This window comes from Agelaius phoeniceus, chromosome Z (genome assembly GCF_051311805.1).
Source record: "Agelaius phoeniceus isolate bAgePho1 chromosome Z, bAgePho1.hap1, whole genome shotgun sequence".
NCBI lineage: Eukaryota > Metazoa > Chordata > Aves > Passeriformes > Icteridae > Agelaius > Agelaius phoeniceus.
In genome coordinates, this window is record NC_135303.1 from 55,084,329 (window position 1) to 55,103,951 (window position 19,623).

The window sequence follows — 19,623 nt, forward strand, 5'->3', positions numbered from 1 at the left end:
CATTTCTGGTACTTTCATAAAAACTACCAAAATTTTAACCTGCTTTTGAGTTTCTCAACTTCCCTCTCTCCTGGTTTCCTTTCTCGTTACTAATCTCATTACTACCTTAGATACCATCTAAATAGGTTAATAGACTGCTGCTGTGGAGCACTAAAAATCCATCTAAGCAATCAGTGGTCTGTTTAAAGCAGTCAAGTGAAGCTTTAAAGTAAAGATGAGGCCTGAATCAAAATGTTAGGTCTAAGCACCTTTACCCACTGGGACAAACTGAATATAGGGTCATGGTTTGTGACTTTTTGCTGAGCTGTTCAATTATCTTGCCTCACATGCCACCGCCAATGGGAATTTCTATTTTTCTTTTTAAGTGTTTTGAACAGAAAAAAATCCAAATATTCAAATAGAGGTATATTAAACAGAAATAATCACTGCTAGTTAAATAATGTCTGACCTAATCTTTTCAGTAGGTGAACTGAAAGGTCCAACGATCTATGCATCACATCAATAACTAGGTCTCGATTCTCCTTGGTCTCCTTTCAGTTCAGGAGAAAAAGCAAACCAAGTTCATGCCTTTGGGTGATCCCACAATTATGTTAAAGGATGCAGCAGGCCAAAAATCTGAAAACAAGAAGGGCTTTGTTACTACTGTTGTTCCAAATTAGACTTTTTTTTTTGTGGTGGACACCCCTGAAAAAGGAGCGGACAGACTGACACCAAGGCATTCAGTTATTACTGTAAGTTTAGATTTGGCTTCTAGATGTCCAATAGTAGCAGATGGAAGAGGAAAACAGCAACGCTGTTATCTAAACAGCTTACACTGCTGAATATCGAGGTATGTGAGAGACTTGTCTTAAATGACCCGATAATTAACAGCACCCGTGGTATAAACCAAAGCAAAGAAGCTTCCTCTGACAAGGTAAGCCTTCCTTTGGAGATTTCCTCCAGGACACGTAGTAGCTTTAGCATGAGATTCTGACTATAAGGTACTTCAGAAGTGTCTTCATTACACTGTGATCAACTGGAGGAAAACCTCGAGGAGCACAAACACTTCACACCAAATCTACCTCTTTGTGAGGGTACAAACAAAACAGTACAAAAGAGTTTTAAAGCCAAAGTTCTGGCCAAACCTGAACAATTCTGTTTGTGCTTCTTCAAAAAGTATCACAGAGACATATAATATAAGCAAACACCTAGAACTAGCAAGAAATACAGTAATACTAGTAAGGAATGAATATCTGACTTCAAAGACCCTCAACAATAATACAAAGCTGGTTTTAGAGGGGTTTTGGTAGCACAGGTCTCACTGAAGAAACTCTTTCATACATTTCTCATTCTGACCTATGAGTTCTGCTGCCTGACAAAATTACCTTCAGCAGTACCTATCAACTTTTTCACTGCAACTCTAGCCATGATTTGGATTCTCTATTGCTTTATCTTCCTCTGAGGTAGCTGAAAATACAAGTATGGATTCTGCTGATTCTCAGGGGGAAAAAGTATGTTCCTGGTGTAATTACACTTATGGTAGATTTTTCATAATTTCTACAGAAAATGTCTGTATCAGTACAAGAAGGAAGGAAGGAAGGAAGGAAGGAAGGAAGGAAGGAAGGAAGGAAGGAAGGAAGGAAGGAAGGAAGGAAGGAAGGAAGGAAGGAAGGAAGGAAGGAAGGAAGGAAGGAAGGAAGGAAGGAAGGAAGGAAGGAAGGAAGGAAGGAAGGAAGGAAGGAAGGAAGGAAGGAAGGAAGGAAGGAAGGAAGGAAGGAAGGAAGGAAGGAAGGAAGGAAGGAAGGAAGGAAGGAAGGAAGGAAGGATTTTGAATGTTTTGATTGTCCTCACTTAAATTACTTGGGTGAATTTTTTTGCTAGCAAAACTCAGCATCTTTAATACTGAATCCATGTCTATCTTGTTGCCTATAAATACTTTTTTCAATCCCAATTCAGGATGGATCTATATCCTCTTGACAAAGCCAGAGGTAATATGTATTCCTCAAGGAGGATCAGGAGAAATTCTGATCCTCTTTAGTGTCTTGTAAGTATATGCTCTAGTTTGCAGGGGAAATTCCTGCTGTGCACAGCAGGAGCTGGTGCCAGCCTGCAATCTCACAGGATATTTCGTGACAAAGTCTGGGGGTTTTTTCCCATATGTTTAAAATTAACCCATTCTCTGCAAAATCTTGGCAACTGGCTTCATAATTTTGAGTTTTTCATTGTAACTGAATAATATGCTGAGGTAATAATATGTTATCTTTCTTTCCACTGGGCAGTTACTTTTTATTTCGTTGGGGGGTTTTGTCTGTTCTTTTATTTTGTTAGGGTTTTTTTTAATTATTTTTTGGGTCTTGAGGATTTTGTTGATAAGTGGCACTTTTCCCAAAATCAACCTACAGATAATACATCCATCTCATGAGTTGATTGTCTTTGAGAAGACTGAGTGATCATCTTGAGCTGCTGATGCTGGTGTAAAGACTTAACATAAATTGTTTGCTTGACCTTTTTAGAATTGAAAATCAGTTTTTTTTCTTTTTAGCTCATAGCAATGTATTTATTTTGTAAGTGGAGAGAAAGCTTTCCCTCCCATTCACCCTTTGCTTCAGAATGAGAAAAAATTTTATATGCTGAGATTTTGCAAGTTATATTACTCTTAATATCTCTTTATGGATTGGTTTAGGCTTTCTAAAACAGGAATCCTTCTTATGAAAGTCATTAGAATTTATTCTCCTGTTTTGAGAGAGGAGCCATATTGCCTACATAGTTAAAATTGATGTGTTACTTAATCAGGTAGACTAAATCTGTACCAATAACTTAAAGTCGATTAAGTTTCTGCAGTAAAAAAAGTGTTTATAATTATTCCTGAACAGTTCCATAGTTTGAATATCTTAACTGCATTATAAGTGCAAGAGCACATAAGTGTTAATATAAAGTGATCACACTCTTCACTGAAATTATTGCAACAAGAAAATACTTCAAAGTTTTGGTCAGTTAGATTGTCTCGCTGAGATATCTCATACCTTTCTTTTCTGTAGCAAGGTTTTCTCAAGGACTGCAGCCCTCTACTGGGTAGTTATCTATATAAAGGAATTTGGATTCACCAGGTATTATCCCGTGCAGTGGAAACCCCAGTGTGAAGATGCTACACCCCTCTCATTGAGCCTGGTACAAGCTGCATTGTTTTTTCCCTAAGGTCATTCACACAGCTTAGGCCTGGGGGAAGGGTAAGGTGGATGCACCTATTGTCTGCCTCAACAGCAAAACTTGTACAGAATTAAAGTGTAATACATTTTATGTTGTTTTACTAGGCCCAGAGCGCATGTCACAATTCAATTCAGAGAGAATATTACAGATTTACGATAATACCTGATCTGTTCTTAGACTTTCTAAAAATGTTGTGTAAGGCCAAATTAAAGTCTTATTGCAGAATTTTATTTCATTTGGCCACTAATGAAGTTTAAAAGTTTGAATAGGAACAGATTGAAGTCCAAAGTCTCCTCTTTAAAAAATGAAAAATCCACTCTTAAATACTTGCTTCTACTGGTACTGTTATGTCAGTATGTCTCAGCCAGTATCTTTAGGGAGCAAAAAAATAATTCATTCTATATTTCCATCCATTTTGATCATTAAGATAAAAATATTTTTGTACCAGCTAGGTTTCATCAGGTGCATGGGTAACCTAACAGTCATTCCACATATTTCCCTCTGCTTGAAACCAAGTCACTTCTTCAAAGTTGGTCAGGTGAGCTGAACCCACGGGAGGCTTTAGTTAAAAAGTGCTAGCCTCTCCAGCTGAAGACAGTCTCCTCTCTGCAAAGATTTATCTACAATGGAATTATCGATAAATCCATCCAGGGTATTAGACAGGGATTGTGAAAAATTGAACAGGTGTAAAGAAGAGCTATAATTCAAAATGTAGGCTACCTGTTCTTGACTTCTTTGTCATTATTCATGGGCAAACATTGCCTGGATCAGTTTCAAAATTGGGTTGTCCCCCTCCTTCTAATATATTGGTGTGCACAGCTAACAAAAATGCACAATATTCTTTAGGGAATCAAGTCACTCTTCAGCTGAGTGCATTTAAATAATTTCATGATTCTGATACCCATCTTTATATAAACAACTGCTCATTTAGAAATGGAAAATCTGTTTCTTAGCAGAGCAACTCACTTTCATCTCTCTCACTCACAAGCTGAGGGCTGTAAACACCATGTTAGAGGTTATCAGTAGGGGCATCCTTTACTGCAGCTGCTGAAGCTGTGCCAGCACAGAAGCTCACTGGAGGAGCAAGAAACTACAGTCATACTTTTTGATTTACTCTGGTGCACTCATTTTCAAAGCAGAGGTCTGGGCTGCCTGCATCCATTTACAGATTTCTTTATGATTTCCATAGAGACAATTGTGATAAAATATATATATATTTGTCAGCACACAAGGACACAAGGACTACAGACTAATCTTTCCTAGTTCTGTATAGCTCATAGGGCTTTTTGATATATGGACACATAGCTTCAAATAGTTGGTTAGAAGGATAATCCACTCTGCTATGAGTCTAATTAGGCGTTACCTGATCTAGGGGACATGAGTTTAAATTTCCTTGGGCTGGAATCCATATTTCCAGCCACCTACTGTCCAAAATTCTGGTATAACTCTTATCAATAAAATGTCATGAAAGTGGAGCATAAAAGTCCCACAGATTATATATGTTGAAGCCAATAGCTCATGAGACACTAGCAGAGTCAAGATAGGAAAGCACTCTGAACACTCAAGCTGTGTCACTTAAAAGAGCAAATTAAGGTAAGGAGTATGAGAAGTCCCTCATCACACTCTACTGTTTAAAACAGACAGTTATTTGCCCTTTGGTCTCACCATTGTTCAATGTCTCATCCTATTCCTATAGAAATAAAAAGAACATAATCATGGCCTAACACAGGCCAGAAAGAAAATTTGAAAACAGACATTTTGCTTTTTTGTGGCTTTAAATAGTGTAACTACAGCTGCTACTTCTTCCAGCCCTGGCATATCCTAAACCCAGTGATTTTTTTCACTGCTAGCTCAGAATTTTATTTACATAAGCACTTAACAGAAATCCATTCAAGTCTTCTATGCACCAAGGAAATTCTAAAGATGCCACTAGCCAGGGCAGCAGCCTGGGCTCTGGCAGGAGCTACCTTGGTAGCCCCAGCATGTAAGCTGCTGAGGGGATATTGGCTACCAGAGACATTCAAGCAGAACCTTTGCCTGTGAAGGGATAAATCGATATCACAGTCATTGTGCTTTTTGTTGAGTACTTATTAATCGCCCCAGCTGGAGAAGTAGTCAGGACTGACAGGATTCCATGAGGTATGGAAACCTGGATATACATACCCTCATAACCATTTTCTTTTATCTGTGTGTGATATAGGGAATTTCTATTCCCTATACTTTTCACTCCTCACACAGATTGATCAGCATGTCCCACAAATTTTATGCTCACTGTGGTTACATTTTGGGCAGTAATTTCCCACACCAAGATGTCAGAGTCCTGGAAGCCAAAATAAGTATTCACATGGTAGCACTTTCACAGCAATTGAACAGATACTTGTTCTGATTATGTAGTGAATATGAAGTCCACTGCCCTCTGATGAAAAAAAAAGAGACATTTTCAATTCCATAAGCTAATATTTTCATGTGACCCAGCCTGTGGCCCACAAAATATACTACGATATCCAAGACAATGTCCATTTTATATCTATTTAATTTGAACTCATTTAGGGAAAGAAGAAACTATTAATCCTCTCTGAAGTTTTTGTGTTCCCACTTTCAGGGAAACTATTGTTTAGAGCAAAATGCTTTATAAGTCATTGTCTGTATTGAGCTACATGGGTAGAAAAACAGACAAACTGCCTTTAAACATGACAGACAACCTGGTTTTAAACATGAGTATGAAGATTATTACTAAAAAAGACAAGTTCTGTGGACAAAGTTTGGCAGGACAGACCAAGCTCAAAATATCCCTGGCCACGTCCAAGTAATCTATATTCTGTTAAAGTAAAGTTGCATGACTGTGCTCAAACCTAACCTTTTCAAATTTCTAAGATATTTAAATTTTCTACTTACCCCTCTCCTCATTATATTTGTCATGTTTTGGTTTGTCCAAACAACAATTTCAAAAGGAAAAAAACTATAAAACTAAAAATGCTAATCTCAAGAAAACCCTTTTTGTTCTCCTACTCTTTTCCAAATATCTAAATGCAAAAGTGACCTGAATCTGGATTTCAAAACTTTCTTTTTACTGCCCATAATGACAAAGCTAAGACAATATATGTGCAAGAACACCAAACAGTACAACTTACTAATCTTTCATGATGGGAGTGAAGAATGGTGGTTGCAAAAGAAACAATTAACAAGAGTTAATTTTAAAATTCCATCCTTGGAAAGTAATGTGACATTAACAGAGATTACAGTCTAGTCCAGAGGTCCTGCAGAGAAGCAAACAGATTAAGTTTCATTTCATTGCCTGTATGCTTTAGTTTTAACCTTTTTTTTATTCCTAAACTTCCAACCAAAAATAGTCCCTTATTTCCTCTGAAGGCTTCAGCTGGTTTTCATTATTATTTTACCTCCTATTTTGTCACATGGTCTCAGAAAAAACACATTTCTGAGCCACAAAAGTTCAGAGCCCTTTTTGGGTTTTTACAATCTGTCCTGTCCTGCCTGGTACAGTGAGTAAAAGACCTGACCTGTACTGGCTACAGGCCCCCACTGGAGCCGTGGCCTGCGACTGTCCCAACACCCACGGCTGAGGCATCGTTCCTGGCTTTCCTCAAAAACACCACCCAAGACAACTCCAAGGCCAGGTGCAGAGGACACAGTCCTGGCCATCCTCATGCACACCAAGTACATGATAGAGCTGCATATCCTTTAGCTGCCATGTCACACTACAGTTTTGCCTCCCTCCAGCTTCCCACATCTACACGTGGGAATCAGAAGAAAGTACCAGCAGGAGCAACAAAAGCTCAGAGCAAGAGAAAAAGACCCCTTCTGACGAATTGTCCCTGGATTTGTTTCATTCATTTGCAATTGCAACACACTGCTTATATCAAAGCCATTCACTCCCATCATGAAAACAAGCAGGTTGGCTTGTTAGTTAAGAGATAATACCTTTTGCGTGCATGAGGTAATTCTACTAGAATAAAATGAGTGAAAATAATCCTGCTCAAAACCAACAGTTTAGTTGCAGTTAGCTTTTGTGGGAAGAGCTGGCTTTGACTACCTCAAAAAAAAAAAGCTGTACATTTCTGCAAACAAATGTCTGACTGCATACACGGGTATCAAAATTTTTTTCTCACGTTGACCGTGCAGGAGAAGCAATCTGCCAAGTTGCTTGACAAAGGCAAGCTACCCTTCACCCATTTAATTATGCACAAAACATACTTAAACAGATAGGATCCAAGGACTGTGGTGTCTATGCCTTGGATGCCAGACGTGCTCTGACATCTGAAATGAAAAAGCTCAGAAATGGCCCTGATGCAGCCAGCCAAGAATGCATAAACTCACAATCAGAGTGAGGGTATCCTATCTCCTTTCCATCCCTGATTTCTGCAACCATTAAGCAAAACAGTTAATTCTGTTGTAATATTTGAAAAACAAACCCAAACTCACTATGGAAATCATTGCAGTCAGTGCAGTGTCCTTTACTGGTTTTTTTTTCCTATATTATGACTTCAAAATGGACATAGAACTTTTATTTTTGTTTTATGATGACCCCAGTCAGCATTCTTTAGGCCATGACAGATTTTTTTAGGCACCAGTGTGAATCTGAGAGTAGAGTTAGAACATACTTGCAATTAAGAAAGGGTATGATTACACTGGGGACTTACAATTACACTGAAGAGAATGGGAAAGGTTTGGACTTTCACTGAAAAAACATTCTTTCCTTCCCCATTCAGAAAAAATTCTAAAAAACTAATTGATGCCACCTGGTAACTGTTATTTTTTACCTGTTTCTTTGCCAGTATTTACACAGTAACAAGAAGACACAGGTCAATAACAGGATCAATAAAAAGAATTAAAGCTGAGGATATTAAAATTACCATAATTATATTCCAGACAGAGCTGGGCAGAAAATTGATTCCCTGTCCTGCAAATGTGGAGATGTAAAATGTATTCCTGTCTTGCATCAGGACAAAGCCAAGGATTTACTTTCTTTTTTTTACTATTATTATTTAAAAACTGAAAAAATAATCTGAAAAAAACAAAAAGAGAAAGACAGAAACAGGTGAGCACAGACAAGTTTTGAAATAGCTGATAGTCTTTTAGATAGGTAACTAAAAGTAGATTTTAGAAAAATCTGAGTTCATTCTTTAGGCTCAATCGGAAAAAGTAGGAATTGAAACCTATGTCTCACAAATCCCAGCTGAGAGCTTCAACTGTCAAGTTATTTTCCTTTTTTTGAAGGTGAGTCCTTCTTCCTGAACAATACTCTGTCAAAACAATACATTACCACAGCACGTCATTTAGAAAACAGGCCCTCTCCAATTTGTCACATTTCCAAAAAACCATAGTTACAGACTGCATGCTTATTGTCAGACTCATGGAATGGCTGCCTGAAGGTACCTCTATGCAAGCACAGAAATTCTCTGTCATAAACATAGAGCATTTTATTTTTTACCTTTCCCTCCAAAGATAAATCTTCTTTTTGCTAAATGGACACTTAGGAATGGACATAACTTCTGACAGAATGAAATTTTTGCACAGAATAAGCTAAATTGGTGGTAGGACCCTGTTTTTTAAAAACCAAAACAAACCCTTTATTTGAATTTTTGGCAATGGACTGTTTTCAATTTAGTTGTGATTTTTCTGTCTTTTACTCCCTACTAGACATTCATTTGCCCTTTCTGGAGCAATAAAAACTATCAATATTCCTACTTCCTCTACTTCACCTTCCTCTCAGGCTACTCAAGTGCTTGGCAAGCTGTGTTGTAAACCAGATGGGACTAAATGATCAAACTGGAAAATAAATGATGGCAAAATCTTTTGTCAATCTACCTCCCTCTTTTTGGTTAAAAAATTCACTCACAAGTTGCCATCTAAGAGACATAAAGTTGAGTAGAAACCAGGAAATTCTTGTTCACAGTTTCACTGATCTCTGGCCTGAAGTCCTTTTTTTTTGCTCAGGCCGATCACACACAGGCAACTTAAAACTCACATCCAGTCCTTCCTGTTCCTTGGTAGCATCATACCAGCAAACCCAGCTTCTCAGAAATGCACACTGGAATCCTGCGGCAAAAGCAAGCCCACAGCATTAATGCCACACCCACTGTCATTGCCTTGTGTGGTCTGAGCATCAAGCATCACTCACGTAAAACAGATAAATTAACTATATCTAGTATATGTAGTAGCATAGTTTACAGACTACAGGTTTTGTCACCTTGTATATGTATTATTTGCCCTGTTCTTTCTAAGTAGTAGTCCCTGTGATTTGTCTTTTTCTTCTTTTTAAGTGCAATTTCTTCATTAGACAACACTTTTTGTCTAGTATTGCTACCCACTTTAGGAGTTGCAAGACTGAGACCTCCTGAGATGGCAATTTATGGACAGGGAGTCTTTTCACAGCTGGAGGAGAAGCAAGATATTCAAAGTCTGTAAAGGGGAACCCCATAAAACCAAATCTCCCAAATACTCTCTCAATACTTTTTGAGTATGCTTGGCATTCTGTCTCATTGGTGTAAATATATATTTATACATATATATAAATAATCTCTTGCTATCAGGAATGTGGCCAAGTGGACATAAGGGAACAGAAGTGGCATGGCTCATTGAAAGAGCTGTTTCATACAAAATGAGATAATTGTCTGATCTTTTGATCTGCAGAAGGTTATAGATGCTTCCCCAAAGCTCCTAATGTTGCATAAGTCCCAGTCACTAATGAACAGCTGGGCTGACTTTGTACAGAGTTACTCTGTACACTTCTGAGACCTTCTGCTGATCCCTGCTTGGCCATGCTGCTCTGCCCAGTCTGAACAACAACAGCAAGCACAGACACTCAGCAACATCTGCACTCCTGTGCACAAGCCTGTGAGGGTGTTAAAATGTTAACACTGGGGCAAGCCTGGGAGAGAGAGAATAGAGAGAATTCAGTCCAAGAGAAAGAAAAACAACCAGACTGAACATCAAGAAGAGGGATCAGCAGGTAGATCATTGTTTTGAAAAGTAGCTTTTAATTTCTCCTATTCTCCCTTGTTAACTTAAAACCATGATGCTAGGTGTTGGTCTGGGAACCTAGTGATCTATAAGCTTTATAGAGCAGAGATTTTCCTCTTGTTGGCTGCATCTATTTCAACAGGGTCCTAGATAATTACAAGGCCCTGGCTGATAGCAGCCAAGCTGGGAAGCGGTAATGCCCAGCAGAAACATAAAATGCAAACTATATTGCCTGGTGAGAGGTTGGCCTTGGGACATCCTGGTGAATCTTCAGCCACTGTGATAAATACTGACCAACCTGCCAGCACAGTCAGTGTAGGAAGGGGTTAAAAAAACCAAAACACTCACTTTGATCCTTACTGTGTGCAGGAAGGCACACATTAGCCTCCAATCCCAACACAGCCCTGAAAAACTCCAGCCAGAGCCTAAATAGTTAACATAGCAATGTGTTCTCAGAAGACATCTATGTACTCAGCTGTGGCAATTTTAGGGAAAACACGAGCTTAACTGGAGAGAGCTCACTCGGAATAAAATGACAGTAAAGACAAGACACATAAAAATTATCATGATGTAATCACTCGGGGTCAGGCATGCATATTGGCATTGGATCCGATGATTATGTGGGTGCTAACATGACCCAGAAAAGAGTGCTAGACTAAATATTCGCTAATGTAGCTCTGCATCTAACTTGCTAATTCTTTTGCCAGATGTTTTGCAGTAGTTTATAGAAGGCAGCCATAATTTTGACAACAGCACATAAGACAAATGCATGCAAGTACAGATTTATCACTGTGGGGTTGGTGGGCAGGGGTGCTGCAGTGAGATTAGCTCCAGCTAATACAACACTTCCATATATCAGAGGGTGTATCATGATGATGCGATTCCTTTACCTACATCAGGAATTGTGTTTCTCTCCCACAAATATTTGTGGCTTTATTCTTGTGAGCAGAATCTGTTCCACTGAATAGATTTCATCTATTACAAATATACACATAAACAGAGAAAAGACCAAGGAAGAGATTTTATATCACTAGATAAACAGCAGCACAATTTACTAAGAAAAGAAAGCATTTTTGTCTTGTCAATTTTTATGTGTAGAAATGAAGGGCAGTTTTCTAAATGATGAACTGCCACAGCCCCCTGGAAATCTTCCTGTGTCCCTGTAAACACAGGAAGATTTAACAGAGAAAACGGTAGATTTTCACTTAAAAAGGAAATTTATATCTGTTCCCAGAGCAACCATTGTGCACCAGTGGAAATTAATTAAGCCAAGCCAAGTTCCACCATAAATGTCAAACACACACTCAAACTGTAAAGTCATCCCAAATTTGCAGATATTTTCTTGCTGCCATTGCCTGAGATAAAGTTTATTGCTCACTAGAATTCCCCAGCTATTACTTTTCATTTTTAGGCACACAAAACTACATAATCAAAATGCACACACACTGAGTTCTCATTTCAGGATTCTATGTCTCTTGGAGACTCAGAACACTGTGGTAATCTATTAAACTTGCTCAATATATATTTTTTTAAACCCTAAAGGTGGTTAAGGTAAACACTACTGAAAAATCACCATATTTTCAATAGTTCTGTTTCCTTCTTCAGTCATTCAGGTTTTCATATTCAAACAAGCTGAGCGCATGGATGAAGATTTTCTTTAAATATGGTCATGTCAATTCAAATTTTTTGTTCTCTATGCTTGTTCTGTTAAAGGACCAAATTTAAATTAAGTTATTGGAAACTTTAATCTTTACTCTGCAGTGAAGGATGACCATATTGATCTGGCAGCACAGCTCAGGAGACAGGGCTTATGAGAGGAGAAGTAAGTCAGAGGGCTCATAAAAATCAGCTTTTCTGACAGAAGAAACTTTGCACTACTATACATGTGTATATCACAATGTGAAACTGAAGCTGGCATCCTGTCTTGTGCCCTTCATAGCCCTCATTATCAAGAGCAATTTTGTTCCAGAAAAAAACTTCTTTTAATTTACCATTCCTGGATTAAAGAAATACCTCTTCAGAGTGTTATAGCAATCATATCATTAACATAACTGCTAACAATATACCAGTGTAAAAAACCACTGGTTTCTCTGGTTGAGTGACTGCCTACCACACCAATGTTACATTCCTAACCTGAAGAATACCTAGAAAATTGGGTTTTCTCAATCCATCTATCCATTCTCAACTAACAAATGCCATCAGGCAGAGTTTGTCATAATTAATTATGTTACTCATAGCTGTTTCCTCTCACCATATAGCTTGAAGAACAAGAGTAACATTTACTATTTGCATTTAGTAACAGATTATAGAACTACAACATTAACTTTTCTTTAAATCTGTACATAAACCAAAAGGGAAAAGTGATGGCAGAAGGCCAATCCTCAAGCCAACAGTATGGTGCTCAGACTCCATCTGAGCAGATCCCACCTTTGCATTTGCTTTCTCCCTCATTGATCCCACTGCCAACATAGAGCTGGAGCTCCAGCATGCTGAAGTCCAGCATCGCTGAAAGAGAGAGAGCTTGTTCCCTTCTGGAGCTTCATGTGTAATCTAATTGCTTAAAATAACCCTTGTATTCCAGATTTCACTCATGGGGTGAGTGAAATATAGCTTGTTGTTTATCATAGGACTTTTTTGTTCTCAGAAGCAGCTCACAGGCTGTGGCTAACACCCAGAGCCTAGAAACTTTCAAAATTGCACTTTGAGACAGCGACCTGTTCTGAATGCCTGGATGAAGATATTAAAATTTAGTTTTGCAGCTTTTCCCAAGCATATTACATCTGTAGTGCCTCTGCTCCATAAAAATGGTTTTTAGAGATGTTGACACGCAGAGTTCCAGTTCAATTCCTGCAGTTCCCCAGCTAGTATGGAGCAGAAATGAAGCCATTGTAGTGGCAGAAGTTCGGCTTCCACACACACCTCTCACTTTGAGCACTAGCCATCTGCACTGTCACATGGAGCACATTTTAGATTGTTGGGCCAAGGCCCAGCTGGAGCCCCAGCTTGGCACAAAGGACAGGATCCCTCAAGTGTAGCAATAGTCCAGAGACAAAAGGAAGGGCTGGCCTGCTGACAGCACTACAGATTATGATATAGTGGTTTGTTTCTATTGAAATTGACGCTAACATTTGGGTGTTATTACCATTGATTAAAATAACTGCTGAATCTCTCATTTTTGCCTGCTAGCCCTGCTGCCTAAAAGGCTAAGTCCAAGAAGGATGAAGCAAGGTACTGAAGAATTTTGAGGATAATCTGATAGCTCACAACACCTGAAAAGGTGTCCTGCCTACCTCCTTCTATCTCTCAGACAGAAATTCCCTCACTCCCCCTTTTCCCACAGGACTTCTTGTTTATAGGCTTCAATTCATAAGCCAGAAAACTAGCTCCAGAAAAAAAAAAAAAATAAAGAAGACAGATAGGTTTATATTTGAGGTAAACAAATTGATCCATCTCCATAAGAGGTTAAATGCCACTATTGCCAATGCAAATCTCTGTGTATGCTTGACTTGGGAATTTGCTATCTAACATTGTCTCAGCTTTCATGTGTAGTTTCATCTTAAAGAAATGCCAGCATATTTGGCTAGCTTAAAGATCAAATGCAAGATCTATGCAGGGATTTCCATTCATGGCTGCCTGGGATATGCATCTCCATCCTTGAATTAGGCTGTGGGATCATCACTTCCTCAGGGATTCTTTCAAGGCTGCTATGAAATTCATAGTTTGTATCTTGCTATATGAAACCAGAAAGCTTTCTGGTGGCATATCCTATTGCAGGACTGTTAACAGCAGGCTAAACCACATCAAAATACTTACAAATGAAAACAGTGGGGGAAACAACTGTCAGATATTCAACCTTCAAATTGTTTCTGTTTTTACTGCTAGGATGAATCACTTCACTGGGCAAAACTTTCACTCTAGTTTCACCTGACAGCACCAAACAAGACTGGAGAGCCGGGTCAAATATGCCATTAAACTCAAGCAATTGTATTTTGTCTATGGTAAAGACAGATTTTTCAAGTAATTTTGCAAGCAAAATGTAGCTTAAGTGCACTAAGATTGTATCCCCACATGGACCCATAACAAGACACCACAAGACTTGTAAGTTTTATGCAGACAGAAAGAGACCATTCTTAAACTGAAATGTTGAAACAACTTCCTGAATGGTTGACAAGACAGATACCAGACAGTATATGGAAGAGAAGTGTACTCAGCCAGAAATTGGGGCACAATTCTACTAATTCAAAAATTAATTTTTTTCAAAAAAAACTTTCTGTCTCTCTGCAGGACCTGTGGTGCTTAAAAGCATCATCTTATAAAATTTCAAAATAAATAATTCTGCAAAATTTCTTTTCCCTCAATACTTAGTTTTTCTTCAATAAAATACTAAAATCTTTTACTTGAAATAGAAGAAGAAGCAAAAAAGTCTCAGTCTTCCAGTATCTTGGTGTTAGTGTTGATTTATTTGCCAAAGAACCTTTCCCTCAGAGGAGGATGACTGGGATCTTCTTAATCACTTTCCATGTGTACTGACAAATTCTCTTTTTTATTTTTTTTTCCTCTACACAAAAGACATGAACCACATTAATTTTCATTACAAAATCTTCATAAAATCATATTGTATCTTGTCAATGACTAACCATTAGACTCAAAGGAGGGAAAAGCTACATAATGCTCTGAGACTTGTTTTATTCTATGAATTTGTGTTGGTCTGTGACAGTGCGTTACATCTTTGTATGACGTCTGCATAAGGCTCCCTTTCCAAGCGAGAGTTGTAGATGTTTCTTTCATTTGGTAATATTGATCCCATCCCATTTGTAGTAAACTTCATCCATATGTTGTCAGAGAGATGTGGGATGATTGCTCTACTTCTCTGTATATAATGGTAATAGGGTGAGAGCACTGAAGGCAGTATCATATCAGTGGCTACATTACTTATGGTTTATTTCCATAAGGGAAGGGAAGAACAATTTAAATATAGGAACTGAAATATATTTACACATTCCATAGTCAATTTAATCTGTTATAAATCAGCTCGGCTACAGAAAGGGGCTGCTTGTCACACAGCCTCCCTGCCTTCTGCTTCTGGCAAATCACACCAGGGAACAAATCCAGCAGAACAGTGGGTTGGGTTTTTTTTTTTCCCCCAAAGCTGAGTTTTCATTCAGATAAACTCTCTACTTCAGCTCATTCATGGCTGAGCAAACAGCAGTGCCGGCATAAGGGAGGGAGGCGGTACAAACAACCCATGGTGTAAGACAAAGTGGGGCTCACCCTTTTAGCAGCAGCAGCCATTTATCCTGCCTAAGTTTATCATGGACCTGTAGCACTAGTTAAGTGGTGCCAGTCACAATATGGATTATCTAACTTTCCTGCATATTACTTTCTCAAGTCAATTAGTGGCCAATTCCAACTAAGCCAATGTAAGCCAGCCGTTCTTAACACGGAATGAAAAAAAGCTGTTTGGGTAATTTATACTGCTCATTCACACGGTGCATGCATACACAGAAATGCAGAGGCAACAACAGTAACGTCTTCATGATCCTATAGGAAATTCCTGACAGTAATAAGAGCCAGTCTGACCAGCCTCTGCTGAGAAAGTTCTGTGATACTGTAAAAATCATTCGGCTAAACCGAAAGTCTTACCTAGCCTTTAGAAAGAAAAAAACACTTGGGTAGATGTCAAAAGCCTTAGTAGCAAGCCAAAGAGCATAAAAAAAAGAAACAACTCTCAGGCTGGCTAGTATTAGGTCTTTCTCTCCACTCTGATCAAAATATAATGAGTTAAACACACTCTGAGACATCCCAATCTAGATTGCCCACGGTATGCCCTTTCCTCAGAGAAATGTAAGTCACCCTGACTGAGAGTTTTCCTTCACAGAAGTCTATAATTCCAATATTTTAATAAATGTTCACGGAGGCTCAGTGTTTTTTTGTTATTTTCCATTATATTCCACATAGCTGATTTAACATGGCCCAGTGTGGTTAGAGATCTAGTGCTAACCCAAAGCTGGAATTTTGGAATCCAAAGATTTCTAGTCAGCAGATATTTTGGCTGCACTGACCAGAGCTGAGCAGACTCTGAGCAGGTTTTCAAAGTACTACCAGGAACATTCACATTTTCTTCATTCTTGCTTCTGACTGCTCCAATGTTACTTCCAGTCTTTAGTCATTTATTTATCCTGAAGTTTACAGAAATACAAAGTATCTACAGAGCAATACAGTCAGAATGAAACACTAATACCAAAACCCAGCATTTACTATCCACACTCCAGCTCTCAGTGTAGTGGTTCACTTGCATTTTGGGAGAGTGCCAGAAGAAGCAGGCCACTGACCTACAGTTCCTGGCTTGAGTACAAGAGGAATTTTGGGCATCAATAAAGTAGCACCACATTTTCCTATCACACTTAGCCACACAGGCTACCTGATCTGTTGTCAGAACTAACTGTGCTGAACACCCCTAATTAATGGTTACCCATCTACTGTGTATGCAGGGCTTGATTGAAATGCTCAGGAGCAGCAGCACTTTGGTTGGCTCCACTCTTATCTTACTCGAAGCTGATAAAAGGAGTGCGTCTACCCTGACTGCCGCTCCTCACAAATCCCTGGGCAGAAGCAATCGCTCTCTGGCAGATTCTGTCAACAACAAACAGCAGCACTTTCCTGCGGTGTCACACCATTCTCACCTCTGGTGCAGTCAGGCAACAGCAGCATCTGAGCAGTTTTCTCTGACCCCATTCCTCTGCCTGCCTTGATGGTGAGGCTGTGGGGAGAAGGAAGAAACAAGATATCAAAAGCAAGAAATGTTTAGACTGCTTTACAGTTCTAGGTTGTTGGCTCTTGCAGTTACAGGAATGGCTTCTGATCTTAAGCAAATAGCACAGGGTGGAAAAATTGATCAATATTTCTTCACTGGCAGCTGCATTTTGAATGTTACCACTAATACAGGGCTGGGAATTTGGTACCTAAAAATCTCTCAAAGAGAACTACATTGACACTGCATTTTAGTGAAAAAAACCACTATGTGATGTTCCTCTATTTACATATCTCTGTTTATGTTTTTTCTGTCTTCCATCTGTGGAATGGGGAAACAAGAATTTAAATAGTAAGTGACAGCATTTATGTATCTGAATATTGTAACTTAAAGTGATACTCTCAGTTAGCCCTAACTGAAAATAATATTTTTTTCCTAATGCACTAGCAAATAAACCCTAGAATAACCGTAACTACAGCTCTTCTTTTTAAAGTCAAAATACTAGCCCCATTATACAGTTAGAGAACTCAAATGAAAACAAGAGTTGTTCAAATTGTATTTTCCAAAAGTAAACATTTTCAAGTGTGGATAATACATACATGTTTTCTGAATACATGCAAAAATGACATCTCTTTTATATGTGTGAAACATTTTATAGTCCTAATTCAGAACAGTATCTGTTGTTATGTCAGTACTTTAAAATATGATGTGTTTTAAGCAAGCATCTAAACTTTTACATGTTTAGAAGTCCTTGTCAATCACAGCAGGCAGGGGCAGGCAGCATAATGGTGAGAGTAATCTGTCTCTTCAAAGCTGCTGCTATTTAAGACAGGAAAACAAAAATCCCTTCTTGAATTAACATGTTGTGATTTTATCATAACATGCTTTCTGTGAAACATCTTACCCACAAATGTTTGGATAAAAGTTCTGGTGCTGATTTAGCTGAATTGCACACAAATGTACATCACAGACTCTCAATTCTAAAAGGCATGGTGCTTCGATACAAGTCTGGAACAAGAATATAGCTTCATCTAAATCTGTTTAACTCAGTAACATAAAGCACACCATGAAACAAGATGCCATGAAGCCAAAGGGTTAGCCTGTATCTACAAGAAAATGGTTGAGCTTAGAAAAATTGGAGCCAATTATTGCAGCAGCACGGGAAATGCCTTATCCCCTAAGACAGGTGTAGCCCTGCAGAGCACTCCCTGCAGGCATTCCCTGAGGAAAGAGCCATTTTAAGTCTTCAGCAATGCTCTTCTGTCCTCTTGTTGAAGACCAGTGTACCCCCAGGAGACAGGAAAGAGCATGTGATCATAGAATCATAGAATGTGCTGGGGCTGGAAGGGACCCCCAAAGATCAGTAAGTTCCAACGTCCCTGTCATAGTCAAGGATACCCTCCACTAGACCAGTTTGCTAAGGGCATCATCCAGCCTATCCTTGAGCACCACCAGGGATAGGTAATCCACAACTTCTCTGGGCAATCTGCACCAGGGCCTCCACACCTTCACAGTAAAGAATATCTTCCTAATAGCTAATCTAAACCTGCCCCTTTTCAGTTTAAAACCATTATCCTTTGTCCTGTCACTATCTCACCATATAAAAAGGTCCTCACTCTCCTTTTTTCAAGTTCCCTTAAGGTACTGGAAGATCATAATGAGGGCTTTTCAGAGCCTTCTCCAGGCAGAACTGCCCAAATCTCTCCACCTCTCTTCATAGGAGAGGTGCTCAATCCTTTGGGACACCTCGTGGCTTCTTCCGGACCTACTCTAACAGGTCCATATCCCTCCTGCGCTGGGGACCCCAGAGTTGGATGCAGAGTTCCAGGTGGGGTCTCAGCAGGGCAGAGCAGAGGAGCAGAATCCCCTCCCTCAACCTGTAGTACACACATTTGATGCAGCCCAGGATGCTTTTGGCTTTCTGGTATGCAAGCACTTGATGTTGGATCATATCCAGCTTTTATCTTCTAGAATATCCAACCCCACAAGTATGCTCTCAGTAAGTTCTTCTTCTCATTTGTTCTCAGGTCTGGGATTGCCCCAGCTCATGTGCAGCACCTTGCAGTTGGACTTGTTGAACTTCATGGGCCCAGCTCTCAAGCTTGTCCAGGTCCCTTTGGATGGCATCCCACCCTTCTGTTGTGTCAACTGCCCTGCTTAGATTTGTGTCATTTGCAAACTTGCTGAGATTGCACTCAATCCCACTGTCTGTGTCATTGAGGAAAACATTGCAGAGCAGTGTTCTCAAAACACAGCCTGAGGACATCACTCATCACCAGCCTCCACCTCAACACAGAGGCACTGACCACAACTTCCTGGCTGCAGCCAGCCAGCCAGCCAACTCTTTATCCATTGAACTGTCCATCCATCAAATCCAGGCGTCTCCAATTTGGAGATAAAGAGCTTCTGAATAGCTTGTAGCTCTTGATTGCAGTGTTCCAGTTGTATTACTTTCCCCAGTGTTTCCATGATAGCAATTACAGCACAGTTTTCTAATTTCACAATAGTTTCCAACTTCTCTTGCTTGTTACCCATGCAGTGTACAGCTGTGTAAGAGAACATGTCTTAAAAACACTCTCCATCTGCTTTAGTGCCTCTTTAGTGCCAAGAGGGTTAACTTTAATTAGGGCAGCTATCTTTGTAAATTAAGCCAGTCTTTGTACCAAATTGGATGAGAAGTTATCACAGCTTCCAAACCATTCATT